At 42.4% G+C, this 17,300-nt stretch overlaps 1 protein-coding gene and 1 pseudogene across 2 annotated transcripts in view; one reads left to right on the forward strand and one right to left on the reverse strand.

Annotated features, from left to right (window-relative positions):
• FBXO34 (F-box protein 34) overlaps positions 1-13,222 on the reverse strand; it is a 54,219-nt gene extending 40,997 nt beyond the window's left edge. For both annotated transcript variants that reach the window (XM_069091760.1, XM_069091761.1), the window contains exon 1: positions 13,058-13,222. The gene's annotated coding sequence lies outside the window, so the exon portion shown is untranslated. The remainder of the gene's footprint in view (positions 1-13,057) is intronic.
• LOC138164177 (NADH dehydrogenase [ubiquinone] iron-sulfur protein 4, mitochondrial pseudogene) lies at positions 3,646-4,302 on the forward strand (annotated as a pseudogene).
• Positions 13,223-17,300: the final 4,078 nt, after the last annotated feature.

Genomic DNA, 17,300 nt, shown 5'->3' on the forward strand with positions numbered 1-17,300 from the left:
GGCTCATACTGCTCACCTCCTGGTGTGAGGAAGGGACTAGAAGAGGTGCCCTAAAAACTGTCTGCTTACCCAACCCTGGCCTGATTACTGCAGTAGCCAAAACACAAAAAAGCACAAAAATTTCTGCAAAGATGATTCCACTCACCATTGATGTGTAGATTGTGCAAACACTTCCAGATAACACAAAATCCAGTAGGCCTGAAAGATGCTTACTGCAAGAGAACTCAGCAGGTATAACATCCAAACAGCAGCCCTGGATGAAACAAGGCTGGCAAATGAAGGTCAACATATTGAAGTCAGAGCTAGATACACATTTTTCTGTAGTGGCCTGTAATGGGAATGGGAATTTGAAGATCTTCCCTGCCCCTTAATAGAGCTGGGGGAGTTTGAAGACCTCCCCTGCTGTGAAAGTAAACTCCACCCCCTAACAGGCTAAATGTAATCATATGGAACCTGCGATGGAGGGAATTTATTGAAGGGTGCAGCAGAGCCCACAGGAAGCTTCCCCTGCTGTAAAGATAAACCCTGCCCCCAATACGATATAGTCACATGGAGCCTATGAAGGGAGGAGCTTGCTGAAGGGTAAAGGAAGCTGGTAGCCAGAGCCAGAGAGACAGTGGCAGAGAGAGGTGCTCAGGCAAGGAGAGAGAGGTTTGTGACTAAATACTTGATCTTGTATTGGTTTGTGGGAAGGCTAAAGGATGCTGTGACTCTCAGTGTTATTATGGCTTCTAAATATCTTCAGTACTATGATGTAATTGGCTTACTAGTTTTGGGATTCAGTTTTCTAGTGTCTAAATAAATGCTTCAATTCTGTCCTCTGTATGTAGAATTTGGCATATTTTGCAATCAAACATCATGTGGTATTTATAGTCATGGTCTTTATTGTAAATATTGAGATATTTACATACAGAGATCATTGTAAATATTGCATTGGCACTACATGGCAACAGTGAAGGAGTACTGTGAAGCTGATAGAGGTTTTGCAATCAAAACTAATCCAGCCAATAAGCTTGTATGCCTGCCAAAAGGAGTGAATGACAAGCTCATGACAAGCTGATTGTCACCTGTAGGAAAGCACCATGTCACCATCATCAGGGCCTATGCTCCCGTTATGATGAACCTGAAGAGGTCAAAGAAAAATTTTATGAAGACCTGGAAACCCTTATAATCAATGTACCAAAAGAAGTCAAGCTTATAATCCTGGATGACTTTTCATGTTAGAGGAGGCTCACAACCAGACATGGCAGGGAGACCTTGGAACGAATGGAGTTAGAAAGAGCAACCGCAATGATCACACTACTGAAGACTCAAGCATCTCATGCCTTCTCATCACCAACATTGTCTTCTGCTTACCTAAATGCAATAAAACTTTGTGGATGCACTCTTGCAGCAAACAATGGCATTTAATAGATTACATGATTGTAAAGAGAAGAGACAATAGAGCACCGGCCTTGGAGCCAGGGGGCCCTGAGTTCAAATCCGGACTCAGACATGTAACACAAAAACTAGCTGTGTGACCTTGGGCAAGTCACTTAACCCCAATTGCCCTCCAAAAAAAAAAGAGAGAAGAGACAGACAGGATGTGATAGTGAAGGAGGTAATATATGGCACAGAGTTGGATAGATCATATACTTATTCTCTCCAAGCTAAATATCTGCATTCAACAAAGGCAGAGGCCCCAAGGCAAAATAGCTACCCAGAAGAAATTAATGTCACAAGAATTAAAGGACACAAAAGCGGGAACAGTTTATTGCTAACTTGGAGGTAAAGTTGAGCCAACACACAGTTGGCAACAGTGAAGCAGAAAAGGAGTGGGCAGCTTTCAGAGATCTGTTGTATAGCACTGCATTTATTCAATGGGGTCAGAACACTCACAAACATCAAGACTGCTTTGATGAAAATGGAGAAATTCAGAAGCTGCTAAATGAAAAATGAGAACTCCACAGGGTTTACTGGCAAGATAGTACATCCCTCTCTAAGAAGGCAGCATTTAATTCCATCAAATAGAGTGCTTAGAAAGATACAGGATTCTTGGCTCAGTAAGAAGGCAGATAAAAATTCAGTTTACACTGATAGTAACAATCCAAAGTACTCTTATGATGCCCTGAAGGCTATTTATGGGCCAAAGACCTATGGTACCTGTCAATACTCTGTACAGATGGAGCCACACTGATTAGTGATAGAATTTATAATCCTAGAGAGATGGGCGGAACACTTCCATAGTGTTCTAAACAGACAAACAATGCTAAATCCACTGACCATTAACCTCAGATTGAAGTCAATCCCTCCCTAGCTGAAGCTCTAACAGAAGAGGTTTTGAATGTCAATAGGCTTCTTTCATGTGGCAAAGCAGCTGGTGCTGATTCTATTCCAGCTGAAATTTAAAAGGTGGGTTGGTCCACTGCTTATAGAAAACCTGGCTGAAATTTTACAGGTTATATGGCAAGAGGAGATTATCCCTGTAAATCCAATCATGAGCAGCTCTCCTGAGGACTGCTGCTGTGAATAACTTTAAGGATCTAATCACATAGTATAGTGAGCTCTATTAAGCAATGAACTAAAGTAAAACATTCAGGTAACTAAAGCATGACATTCAAAGAACATAACTTATTATTAAGGTGGTCACAGTCTCAAACAAAACATATAAGTCACAATCTCCTCAATCAATATAGAGTACCCAAATCAAGTCTTCTTTCATCTTGACTCCAGGCTGGCTTCCAATCATCCCTAAGGGGTAGTGGAAAGTACTTGAAGGCCATCCACCCCCAGGTCACAGTAAGTTACAATATCATCAGTCAGCACTGAGTACCCAAGCAAAGTCTCCTTTCATCTTAGCTCTGGAGGCTAACTTTCAAACCCCATGACTCCTCTTCCACACTCCCAGCTCTCACCTGGATTCACCCGTAAGCAGCTCTCCATTCCTGTTCCGCATTTGCAGCTCATGGGGACTGCTCCACCCCACGCTTGTGACTGGAAGTCACAAGAGAGGTTAAAGTTAAACAGATCTGAGAATCATTTGCATAGATGATAAATGAATTCATAGGAGTTGGTGAGGTCATGTAAAACTGTATCGAGGGGGAAGACAAGACAGTCTAGGAGAGAGCCTTGTCATACCCACAGTATGTGAATTACCCCATTAAGACCCATTAAAAGAGACTGAGGAGTCAGAGAATATTACTTAAGAAGTGTTGTGAAAATTTAAAGAAAAGAGTATAAAGGAGAGAGGGCAATCAACAGTGTCAAAGTTGCAGTGAGGTCAGAGGAACGAGAAAAGGTTATTAGATTTGACAATGCAATTTGAGAACATTAGTAACTGTAATCAGATAGTTAAGACTTTTATAGCCAATTATCTCTTCCTCAACCTACTAGTGTCAGACATAAGTAAATACAAAGTACACATTAAGCTACAGTAAGTTCAAGAGGAGAGCTTTAATAACTGGGACCATCATGAAAGACCTTGTGAAAGAGGTTTCACCTGAGTTATACTTTTGAAGGAAGGTAGGTAGAGATGCTAAGGTGAGATTCTAGGTGAGGAGGAAGAGCTTTCTATGCATGGATAACATCATATGCAAAAACATGAAATATGGCAAACAGTCCTAGTTCACTGAAAAAGAGAATACAAGAAAGGGATTAAAATGTAGTAAGACTGGCAGCAATATGGCGGCGGTCTCAATGTCAGCGGCTCTGAGGCAGGCCCTGGGGACGAGAAGGGCAAGCAGCCCCAGCCTCCCGGCTTCCCACCAGGTCACTGAGCACTTCCACATGGTGGCTGGCAAAGGACCAAGCTCAAGACACACAGCTCATCACAGGTGATGAAAAATTGATATCACTACATTGACTGGTGTTCCAGAGGAACATATCAAAACTAGAAAAGTTCAGATATTTGTTCCTACTCGCAATAACATGCAGTCTGGAGTAAACAACACAAAGAAATGGAAGATGGAGTTTGATACCAGAGAGCGATGGGAAAACCCTTTGATGGGTTGGGCATCAACGGCGGATCCTCTATCAAATCTGGTTCTAACCTTCAGTACTAAAGAAGATGCAATTGCATTTGCAGAAAAAAAAATGGCTGGAGCTATGACGTTCTAGAGAGAAAGGTCCCCAAACCTAAATCCAAGTCTTACGCCACAAAATTTCTTGGAACAAAAGAACAAGAGTGTCCACCAAATAGGTCAGCACTGACTATATCTCTGTGTCTGACTGTGAATAAAGTCAGCTGTGCAGTATTTATAGTCCATGTATAATACATCTCTTAATCTCCTAATAAATTTGACCTTTAAACTAAAAAAACAAAAATGTAGTAAGACTAGAAAGGTAAATGAGAGCCATACTGTGTTAACTGATATACCTAATCTAACTGCGAAGATATTAAAAGAGAACATGGAATTGTGCATAATGATTCCAAGTTATCTGAGCCACATTAACTAAATCATCCAGTCCTGAAAACTGGCACGTTAACATGATCTCTGAACAACTATTGGTGATCTTAGAAAGATTATGCAAAACGGCAGAGGTGATGCAGAATTGAAGAATGACTTAAATGTTTTTTTTAAGGAAAGAGTACAAAATGTTCTAAATATAGACCAGTGAGCTCATCTTTAATTCCTGACACAATTCTAGAATAAATCATTAAAGAGATTTACTTTATTTTGGCCTCTTCGCTCAGATCAGAGATTTATTAAAAAAAACAATTGCTACTCAGAAAGCTAATGTGAGCACGAACTTTATTACTATGCAGTACATACAGCAAGCAGGGAAAGCACACGCTAAATGATGATACAGGACCAGGGTCACCCACGTGAGGGAGACCTACACAGGAGTGAGATAGAGCAGGCAGCCTGCACTTAAGAGATGGGGATGTTCTCTGCAGCAAAGTTTTCCATCTTAAAGACAGGCTTGGTTGAGAACAGGTAACCCATGCCATATATAGGAGATGGTATTCCATAAGTCAGATATGGTGGGGAAATTCCCCAGTTTGCTTACTGATACCAGGCTGGGGTGAGGGAGTTTCCTAATCAGGACCAAAAATTAGGGTGAGGGTCTGAATCTATAATCTGAAATTCCAGAAGTGAGAGCCTTGTCCAATCAGAAGCTGCAATTGTTTATTATGACAAAAGATTAAAATGAGTCAAGACAGTGGCTACATATAGGCTGTCACTAACATATGTTTTTAGGACCATTTAACAAGTGACTCCATATGGAAGTTCCATCACTTATACCACAACATCAAACAACATTTCAAAAACCACAGAGGAATCTCTTAAAACAATTTTTATTACATACATAAAATGTTAAAGTTCCTACATAAATATTAATGCAATAAGAAATAGAAAAGGCAATTAAATGGGAAAAATCTTTGCAAAAATTTGTGATTTTACATCTCTTATCTACATGGAACTGATACAAATAAATCAGGACAGAAGATAATTCCCAGTCCAGTCACAAAAGAAAGGCAAACTTTCAATAATCATACAAAAATGCACCAAATAACTGAGAAAAATGCAAAATTCAAAAAACTCCAGAGTGACAGTCACAACCATCAGATTTTGCAGATGTGGAAAGGTTTTGGGAACCCAGGCACATGAAGAGACAGACTGGTGAAGTTATGAAGTGGCCTGATCATTCTGGAAAAGAATTTGCAACTATTGCATTCTCTCAAAAATCACTAAATTTTGCATTAAAGGACTAGGATTTAAATCTCAATTCTGGCACCAAATGCATGACTGCAAGTCACAAGCTCTCTATAACTCAGTTTTCTCATATACAAGATGAAACCGAAATGCATGTCCACTAAGGTCCCTTCCAGCTCTAAGTATATGAACCTATAAAAGTAGAAAATATCACAAACTATCATTCCTATATAAAAAAACAAGTTGCCAAGGGTCGTTGAAAATTAAAGTGAGTCATAGCCACACATCCATATTTGGAACAACCCCTTTGGGGGGATGAGGGGGAGAAAGATCCTTGTGAGGAAATTAAGTAGGAAGTTGCACAGACTTTCTGAAACTTAAGACTTCTAAAGAACTCTTCCTTAGTGAATAGTAGGAAGTCCCTGTCATAGAGGCAGAGAAAGTCAAGAAAGGAAATCAGTGCTAGTAATTGGAATAAAGAGCATGACAAAGACAAAAGGGATTAAGTCCTTGTATCCTCATCCAGAAGCTGCCCTATTCAAGTAAATGAGTCCCCCAAAACATAGGGGTATGGGAAAGGATGAAGAACTTTAGAGTGGTATGACCCTAAGAAGTGCCTATCCCTCTCTCTTCATGTCTGCTGATTTAAAAACTGTCCTGTCCAACACATGCTGTGACCCCCAACCAACCTGACGTTAGTATCATTTAAGGAGCTCTGATCTTCACATATGGCATTCACTACTGGGAGGTAGATGTGGGAGATAGAAGGGAATAGTCAGCTGGCATATGTAAGGAGTTGCTGAACAGGAATCAAGAATATATCATTATCCCCTGGAGATTTATTTCTACTTTGCAGTTTTCAAAAAAAGGAACTTATACTCTTATGACCACTCCCTCCTAACATATAACCTCAAGTAAATTTCCTTATCCCCAAGGTAAGGCTTTTCCTAGACTGAGATAAAGAGGCCACTTCTCCTTGTCCCCAAAAGGTGAGAAGAATGAGACACCAATGAAATACACATGAAATTTGAAGAAGCTTCTGCTCTTGAACTTTACAAGAGGACACATCCATGGCTAAAAGAGTCTTGGCCAGCTCTGGATATTGTTCATGATGAATAATACAAAAGCATCAAACATTCATCTTTTAATGAATGAACTTCACTATCTTTCAGAAAGATATCTAACTATCCTACAAAATAAAACACTTAGCCTTCAATAGGGTTTGTACAAACCTGGTACCATTCTGGGTCCAAGTCCTAGCTGTCAATTCACAGTTATAGAACTGTTGGCAAAGTACTTAACTTACCCTTCAAAACTGCTTTCTCATTAAAGAAATGGGTATAATCGTATTTACATTGCCTATGAACAAGGTAAGTGTGAAAACCAAAAGCAAGGATAAAAGTATTTTTGCAATCTTTACATAAAGCCCTGTATAAATAGGGGGTTAAATATTTATAAACAATTTTCCAAAAAATGAGTTGTAACTTTCAATTCATGTATGACTATCTCTGTTTTCCATTAAAACATATTAAAAAAGAAAAAAAGAACAAGGTGCCAGAATAATCTCATTTCCTTTTGACATTGCCTTACAGTAGGATCAGGTAATGATGTTGATAATAATTTCCCTATATTTTCCCCAAAGTATTTGACAAAATCTCTAATGTTAAGATGACAGAAAAGATTGAGAAAGGTGGACTAAACAACAATACAATTTGAAGGGGGGACAGGAGGGGAGAGAGGGGCGGGGAAGGGGAGCGGAAGGGGGGAGAGGGAGAGGGAGAAAAGCATCACAGACCTATGTAGGGAGACAATATTCCTGCTGTGTACTCTACTAGAGTCAAATCACATCTGAAACAATTCTGGATACCACACTGGAGAAACGAGCTAAAATTAAAGTTTTTATTGGACCAGGAGATTAGTCTACTAGGTCGACAATTCCTTGATGGCAAGACCAATGTCATTTTTTGTCAACAGTACCCAGCAAGTGCCTTACCCATAACAGATGTTATTTACTGAACTGAACACCTTTGGAGATAAGAAAGAGGTTTTAAGATGCTAAAAAATATAAAGTTCATACTTAAGAGTCAGATTCATAAGCATCAAGAGAAAATGGGATCAGAGACTTAAAACTAGAAGGAACTTCAAAGGTAATTCATTTCAGTCCCTTTACAGATGAGGGAACCGAGGCCCACAGGTTAAATGACTTACAATAATCACACTAGAACTAAGTTGCAGAGAGGGGTTTGAAAACATATCCATTGATACCAAATCCAAGAGTTATTCTACTACATTGTTTAAAAAGAATCTTTTCTCTAAGATTATTGGCAATTATAAGATAGATGGAAGAACAGTATCAACAGCTGCATGGATCCTTAGCAGCCTTCACCTCCCCTTCCTCATTTCTTCTAGTCAGAGGTAAGAGTGGAGACCACCCCTGGATCTAAGCTTGAAAATATGAGGCACATTTGCTTTAGGCAGTTAGTTCAGTTCTTAAGATCTCCTAGCACAGATTTCTTATCCCCTCATCACTTAACCAATCTGTCCAGACTTCAATCCCTGGTCCACCTTGACTCATGGTCCCTTTCCAGCCCCTCTGCATACAATCAAAACAAACTTTCAGTCTTGAGTAACCTTGTATTGTTGCAACTCAAAACCCAGCACTGATGATGATATACTGTTGACAGTTAACTTAGGATGGAACACTCCCATCTGACAATCTACTAAGTAACAATCAAAGGCTGTATGAAAAAAGTCTGAAATAAATCATGGGGAGTAAACTAGAAAACAGCAGATAATGGCAAACTGATAAGTTAACATTTATTCAATAAAACTATTAAATTTTTAATCATCATAAATTATTACTTTGTAAAATAACATTACACCAACAAATACTGAAAATAATAAATTATTAAAGATGAAAATTGTCAAGAACACAATTTCAGGATGACCTAAATACATTTCCTATTGTGTCTTTTAACAAAGGACTTCAGATTATATATTTGCTGAAATTTTCCTTTGTCATATATGATCTAACAGGGAAGTTTATTCATTAACACAGTAATTTTCCCCCAAGATCTCATTCTACACATATGTAATTTTTAGAAGATCATACAGAATGATCTCTCTAAAGATAACCAGGATCTTTTCACTTTAAAAAATAAAAGCTCAAGAATATGAAAGCTCTCCAAAATAAAATGCACAAACAGCAATTTTTCATGAAAATACACACACATTAAATATCCTGGCTTACCTTTTCTAATATGTTGATAAAATGATTTTAAGATGTACATATCACAGCCCCTCTTAAGTAGTACTAAAATCCTACATACATTCTTCAGGCTGATTATTAAGCTTTCATTCTCCAAAAAGATGCCATCTCATTAATCACCATTAGCTTACCAGTTTTGAATGTCCTACCTGCATCAAAATGAAATAGGATAAAGAAAATTTGCCACTTCAGTTGACTGCTGAGTTTTCAAATTTATGAAGAACTACAATCTGTGTAACAAACCCAAAACTGCATTGTGTAGGTGGACTATGAAAGCAGAAATAGACTGTGGAAAATAAAATGTTCCAGAAGAGATGAGTTGTTAAAGTGGCTCCACATTTATCTTGTTGCAAAAATATGCAAGCTTACTTTTAGTATATCTGAATCACATTCCCCCTTAGTATATCTGAATCGCTGTTCCTTCATCACATCATATTAGACCATCTTATAGTCCTTTTCTGTTAACTACCTAATAATTAACAATTTTTGTGTGACTACCAAGAAAACACCTATAATGAAAGTAAACTATTATTTGATAATATAACTAAGATGATCTGTAATTGACATTTAGTTGCCCCTTCTTTGCATTTCACATTTGAATACCATTAAATAAGCTAATTTACATAAACCCATATTTAAGCACAGGCAGCTAGGCGATGGAGTGGACAGAGCATCAGGCCTACAGTCTTTAAGACCTGAGGTGTAATACAGTCTCAGACACTTAACTTGTTGTGTGACCCTGTGCAAGTCACTTAACCCTGTTCACCTGTTTCCTCATCTATAAAATGAGCTAGAGAAGGCAATGAATGGCAAACTACTCCAGTATCTTTACCAAGTAAATCCCTGGGGCAGTGAGCACCAGCCCTGGAGTCAGGAGAACCTGAGTTCAAATCCAGCTTCAGACACTTAAATGCAAAAAAACTAGTCCTGTGATGTTGGGCAAGTCACTTAACCCCAATTGCCCTACCTGCCCCCCTCCAAAAAGAAAAAAAAAATCCCTAATGGGGTTACAAAGAGTTGGACATAACTGAACAAGAAATATTTAAGCACACTGCACAAACAACATTGGCAAAATAAGGCAAATAGCATGCACCTGTCCTTATTCCCCACAAAAAAAAGTAGGTGGTAGCACCTACAACACTGATTTTCATAGTTGCAACTTTTTAAGAATATTAACGATTAGACAGTTTATTGAGATCCAAAGACACATTTTATCAACCTGTTCTTTTTGTAGAATTCCTAAATCTTAAACCCTTGCTCGCATGCTTGACTCTTTTAGAGTGTCAAACACAAGGATCATGTGACATAACCTGTTCATGATTTTCCTATCAAATCAAATACCCCCATTTAACTAAGAGATATAAACAAAGTCTGTCTTCCTCTAAGGATATAAATAAAGTCTGTATTTGCTTAAGGTAGTATAGCATATCTTCCATTTTTTTATTGACAAAAAAAGTTAAGTTAACAGTTTCTTATGAAGCACAGCAAGTCAAAAACTTCCTTGAGAGCAAAGAATTCATTACCTTTTAGGTGTTATAGTCAATTACAAAGAGTAAATTAAATAGAAGGCAAGGAAAGGATAAAACTCCCAAGAGCTTACAAAATGACAAAAGATTATTTATGAAACTGGAAACAGTACCCAAGATTTATATTCGAAGAATTCTCTAATAAACTACTTACGTTGTAAGGCAACCCAAATCACATGCCACCTGATTTGGAGCCCACCATTAAGCCCCTTTTATTTGTCTTTATCCAAAACCCTGTAACTGCTTTTAACAGTATAAAGTTGTAGTCCTGGGTAAAAGTGAATCACCTAAGGCCTAAGTCCCCTGCTCCCTTATCTTTCCCCTGAGTTAGTACTTCCCTAAATCAGTAAGCCTTGAAGCTGCATTTTGTATAAGGATTATGGTGCAAGTGTGTAGAGATCATGGAGCAAGTCTATCCCATGCAAGAGACCACCCTGTCCTGGGATGCTGACCCAGCAAGGTCCTCCACCCAGAACTCTGACCAAGCAGGGTCCCCCACACCCTTCACCCAGAACATGACGCTGGCCTGGTCCATGACTCTAGCCTGTTCTGGGAAATTCCACTCCCCCTGCGCCTTCCACCCTGTTCTAGGTGGGACCCCTATCACATGGAGGGTCGTGGCCTTGTACCCTTGTCCCATGTTTCCCAAATTAGCCCTGAGCTACAGATCCAATCAACGGCTGTTCTTGGCTTCTGTATGTCATTACTTACGCCAGCTCCCCTCCCCAATTGTGGTTTTTGCCTTTATAAGCATTGCCTGTACCCCAATTCGGGGGTGCCTGATTTGAGTGTATACTCCAGGCAGCTGTACGCTTGATCAATCAATCCACATATAAATTTACCCCGCACCCGGGCCTCATCTCACTCTTATTCTCTTCACAACACTTACACTAAGTTAAGACACCTACTTTTGAAAATATTATTAAGTAATCAAGGATGATGGTGGAAGAACAGCTATGGACGTGGAATTCAAAACGTAAATGATTTCCTATTCCAGTTTCAAAATCTATTTAGAAAGCTTTTGGTGAAAAACGTGTGTAGGTAAAAATACGTTATTTTTTAAAATTCTGAACCCTTCGTATTTTAAAGCATTTACAAACCAGGGTCATTATTATTAGCAGTTCAGACTGGAGGCTCCAGGAATATGCATGCAGCCTTCTGGAAAGCAAGAAAAGGCTTGTTGCGGAGATGTTTGTATAAGAAAACCCTCAATTACCCAGTAACAGAGGCAGGGAGAACAACACAGAAAGGTCCTAAAATAATCAAAATATGTCATTTAACTTTTAATTTTAACTTCAATTGTTTCTGTCACCAAAGGCAAAGTTAGTAGAAAAAAGTTTTCCGAAGTCCCCTTCTATCCCCATTTACTTTCTGTGAGAATTTGGCTAAATCCCGTCCTAGAGGCCAGGCCCAAACAAAGCAAAGTCTTTCCAGAGAAGGCACAAGGTCCTCCCTGTCAGGCGCTGGGGCTCTCTTCTGCCTCAGGCTCAGGTACCCATCATTGAGCATATACTGCTATGAGCAGAAGGTGAGCTCCCGGAGAACAGGGGCCGCATCTCCTGGGTCTTAGTGCCTAGACACGCACTCAGTACATGTTAAATTTATTGAATTAACATAATTAAACAAATGGCACTGGCCGCTGCCCACAAACGGAGCATCCAGGCACAAACCGCTTGGCCCTGACTCCAACCAGCCGGCAACACTGTATTTCTCTCAATGTTCACGCGTGTCCGAAGGCAAGGCTTTGTACTTTGGGTTTTCCCCTCAGCAATTTCACCCGAATTCATCTCTTTTTGGGGAATGAGAGGCGCAGTTTTTAGCAGCCACAGCAATAATGTGTTCAATGTAACCTTTTATTTAAAGTCAAGGAAATTTCCATTTTCTGCACGCAAAGTTAGAATTGCAGAACGGTCACCTCTGCTTCCTTGAACCACCTTGGGGAGAAACTGCCCGTGGGCAGTTCGGATTCACAAGTTTGCAGACTGGGGTGACATTTTCTGTTATTAAATGAATCCTGACCTCACCCGGGGGTGCAGTGACGTCACAATCCGTCTCCTGAAACCCTCTGATGTCACATACTCACCCCCCCCCCTTTAGGACTTCACCGCTGCCTGAGGCCAAAAGTCCCGGGGGACCTGACCTCAGGTAAATCGGGGGGGGCCTCCACACCGACCCCAGAGGAGGGCACAGAAGGGGGAGAGAAGAGAAAGCTGCAAGGGCATCCCCAGCCCAGCTTCTCCCCAGATGCTAAACGTGGGGGCCAGGACCCTAAGTCCCGCCACCAGAAGACCTCCCCCTTACCCACCAAGGGAGGGCCCTACTTAGAGCACATCAGAGGCGAGCGGGCCGGCCCCTGCTCTCCGGCCTAGCCGGGTCTGAGGCGGCCTCCCTCATCCCCCCCCCCCCCCCCCCCCCCCCCCCGGCCAGGCCGATTCCACCCCTCCCCCACACGTTCACGTCCCCAGGAGCGGCTCCGCGGGCGGCCCAGGGAGAAGCGAGGGCACAACGGGGGAGGGGGAGCAGAAAGGGCGGGCGGCCGCTTCCTCCTCCCCGCCCAGCAGCGGACGGAGCGCTCTCGGAAGGGAACCACGGGCCCCGCGCGCACCACCCGACTGCATGACCTTTACCTGGAGGCTGCAGACACCGGGAAGCGGGAGGCGGAGGCGGCGACGCCAGCGGCTCCCGAAGGCCTCTCCCGCTCCGACGCCCCGAGCCGGACGCCACAGGAAGAGTGCCCAGCGCGGCTCGGGACAGCGCAGGGCTCCCCTCGGAGACCCAGTTGTTTGGCTGAAATCCCGTGGCGTCATGCGCTGGGCCAATGGGCGGGAAGGGAGGAGGCGTGGCTTCGGAGCAGGGCGGCCCGGCGCCCCCTGCCGGCGGCCCCTTTTACAGGCCGAGAGCGAAGAAAGTGGAGAAGTTGGGTTTTAGCCGGCCCCGCCCCCGAAGGACGCGGATGCGAGACCTGCGCAGGAGGGGTCTTCACCACGAGGGAAGGGTCCGCGTGTGCTCAGCCCGGAGCGTGACTGCGCGGAGGAGGAGGAGGCAAACATCTGGTCTGGTTCACATCAGCCCCGCGCACCTGGCTCCCGGCGCCCCTGAAACGCCGAGGGCTGAGTCAGCCCCGCCTGGCGCTTGGCCGCACCTGGCAGCCGTGAAAGCAAGCGCGTCTTCCGCTAGACTTGGAGAAGCTTCCCAAGACCCTCCGATCAGGGGGTCAGAGCAGAGGCGAGGCTGCCGTCTCCGAACCCACGTGGTCCTTCCCCTGGGCCTGCTGGCGTTCGTCTTCCTGAAGTGAGGGAAGAAGGGTCGAGACACCAACCGCAAAGCGCCACGTCCGAGAGAGTCCTGGGAGGCTGTCCGGGCGCTAGACTCCGTCCCCTCTCCTCCTGCTCAGCTCCCGACCTGCGTCAAGCATGGGGTGTGGAAAGGGGCGTCGTGCGCTTTGTGCACTTATGGGGGGCTGTTGTCCAGGGAAGGAGCTCCTCTGTAGACTGTGCCCAAGGTGGACTTGGCTGAACTTGTTCTGAGAGTGTGCGGCTGCCATCACCAAGTCAGTCTTTGGAAGGCTGATGGAGACCATCGGTGTGGATTGTGGGGGAGCCTTTAGGCTCCGACGTAGGTGTAGTGCTGCGCCTACCGCACCTGGGGGGTGGCAGCACCGCCGGGAAAGCCGCAGAGTCGCCAGGCCGGGGCCCTTGGACGTGGTCCTCAAGGAAATGTTTCTCTTGCCCTTTCCAGTCCCATCTGAAGATGAACGCGAACTTTGAGGCAGCCTTCTGCGGACGGTCACTGGAGGAGGCTCTTTGAAGCCTCCTGTTCTCCCACTAAAAAAAAAATCATAGAATCTGCAGCTCACTTATTATATATTATATCACTGGATAACACTGGATGGCAGTTAGTCAATAAAATATGTTTTAAGCTCCTACTGAGTGGTATGCAGTGTGGGCTGGGGGTAAAAGAAAGGCAACATAGTCCTGTCTCCCAATCTGCAGTCTTTCTTTTTCCTTTTTTTCTTTTTGGAGGGGGGAAGGCAGGGCAATTGGGGTTAAGTGACTGGTCCATGGTCACATGGCTACTAAGTGTGAAGTGTCTAAGGACAGATTTGAACTCAGTCTTCCTGACTCCAGGGCCTGTGCTCTATTCACTGTGCCACCTGGTCACCCCAATATGCACAGTCTTGCTGGACTTTGTGTCAGGAAAAAGCCGATTCAAATTCTGCCACAGACCCTAAGCCATGGGTGGGGACCTAGAGGCCACATCCCCACCCCTGCTCTAAGCAAAGTCATTTAATGTTTCTGTGCCTCAATTTTCTTTTCTGTAAAATGGGGATAATAATAGCACTTATTTTATAAGGTTGTTGTGAAGATCAAATGAGATAACATTTGGAAAGCTCCTTGCAACCATTTAAAGCACTGTATAAATGCTATTATTTTGATATCACTAGGTTGTGGCTATGTAGCATTCCTTACTATGGGACCTGGGCTGCTGGGGAGCATCTACTGACACCCACCCTCCTTCCCACACCTGCCAGAGTGAATGTGTGTGTGGTGAAAAAAGGGTGGATTTTGGCCTTAGAGACTGGGAGTTGCTGGGTGCCTGGAGGAATGAAGGAGTCTAGGTAGGAACTCAAGCTACATAGACCTGGGATAGGTGAGCTCTCCTTGGGGGATCGGCTGGTATAGGGTGTCATATTGGCCTAATAGATTGAGAGAGAAGTAATCATTCCAGTTTAGTGAATGCAGATCATCACAGAAGGCTTTTTTATGTGTACTTGGAGTCAGGAAGACCTGAGTTCAAATCCTACCTCAGAATTTGTTGATTTTGTGACCAGATCTCTCTGAGTCTCAGGAAACTTTATTAAGACTATAAATTTTAGGTGTGTTGAAATGAATGGAGGAAGTCCCTATACCCCCAAGTTATGGAATTCTAACTTACTTTCCCCACAGAAGTAATTGGGATTAAATGACTTGCACAGGTTCACAAGTGCACTGCACCACTTAGCTGCCCCAGAACTCTTTTTTTGGGGGGGAGGGGCTTTTTGGAGGAGGGAATTTCGGGGCAATTGGGGTTAAGTGACTTGCCCAAGGTCACACAGCTAGTAAGTGTTAAATGTCTGAGGCTGGATTTAAACTCAGGTCCTCCTGACTCCAGAGCCAGTGCTCTACTCACTGTGCCACCTAGCTGTCCCATATATTATATATTTCTTATCTCTCCCTTCTAGCTTGCAAACCCTTGGAGGGTAGGGATCCCACCTCTCTTACCTTTGTGATAAATCACAGTATATTACACTTAGTATGCTGCTTAAGAAACAGTTGAGTAACAAAATATACCCTATCAGATTGGCTAACATGAAAAAACAGGAAAATGATCAATATTGGAGAAGATATAGGAAAATCGGAACACTAATGCATTGTTGGTGGAGTTGTGAACCGATCTAACCATTCTGGAGAGCAATCTGGAACTATGCCCAAAGGGCTATAAAAGTATGCACACCCTTTGACCCAGCAATGCCACTTCTAGATACAAAAATATTTATTGCAGCTCTTTTTGTGGTGGCAAAGAATTGGAAATTGAGGAGATGCCCATCAATTGGGGAATAGCTGAACAAATTGTGGTATATGAATGTAATGGACTACTATTGTTCCATAAGAAATGATGAGAAGGCAGATTTCAGAAAAACCTGGAAAGACTTACACAAACTGATGCAAATTGAAGTGAGCAGAACCAGGAGAACATTGTGCACAGTAACAGCAACATTGTATGATGACTAATTTTGACAGACTTAGTTCTTCTCAGCAGTGCAAGGATCAAAGACAACTACAAAAGACTTGTGATGGAAAATGCTATCCACATCCAGAGAAAAAACTATGGAGTTTGAATGCGGATTGAAACATACTATTTGGGGGCGGCTATGTAGCACAGAGAGTAAGAGCACTGGCCCCAGTGTCGGGATGACCTGGGGATCGAATCAGATACTCAGCACCACACCCAGAAATAACTGGCAGTGTAACCTGGAGCAAGTTACTTAACCCCAATTGCTTTAAAAAAAAAAAAAGAAACATACTATTTGCTCTCTTTTTTTTGTTTTTTCTTTCTCATGGCTCCTGCCATTGGTTCTAATTCTTCTTTACAACATGACTAATGTGCAAATATGTTTGATATGAATATATATGTATAGCCTGTATCAGATTGTACACCATCTTGGGGAGGGGGGAGGACAGGGAGGTAGAAAAATTTGGAACTCAAAATCTTATGGAAGTGAATGCTGAAAACTAAAAATAATTAAATAAATAAAATTTAAATTTTTTTGTAAAAGATCTAAGTTTAAAAAAAAGAAATGTTGATTAAATGAATTCAAACACAAATATTTAAGGCACTAGCAATAAAAAAAAATATGATGACACAGTCCTTGCTCTCAAGAAGATTACAATCTACTTGACCAGAGAAGTGTGTAAGATACATTTGTGATCAGCTTGATATAAGATAGAATGTGATCAGACAAAGGAGAGGTTTGGACAAAGTGCTAGAAAAATCAGCCTGCCTCCATGGAAGAGTTGGCACCTGGGCTAGACCTTGAATAAAGAAGATGTCTACAGGTGCATGCATGCATACACATATATATGCATACATGCTGTTAGGTTACACATATACGTGCATAGGTATATACATGCACATGCATATGCACACACATGCATACACATACAACAGGCCCGCAGGAATTCAGGAGATGGCAGGATGGGTTAAAGAACAGCTACTAGTCTAATTTGCCTGCAATATATAGTGCATGTAAGGGGAGTGAAATTAATTGACTCAAACTGAACTTTTTGTCTCCCCTTTGAAATCTGCGTATCTCAGATTTCCCTTTCTGGT

Source organism: Petaurus breviceps, unplaced genomic scaffold (genome assembly GCF_028583685.1).
Source record: "Petaurus breviceps papuanus isolate PSGF00001 unplaced genomic scaffold, PetGlider_PUasm1.0 189, whole genome shotgun sequence".
Taxonomy (NCBI): Eukaryota; Metazoa; Chordata; class Mammalia; order Diprotodontia; family Petauridae; genus Petaurus; species Petaurus breviceps.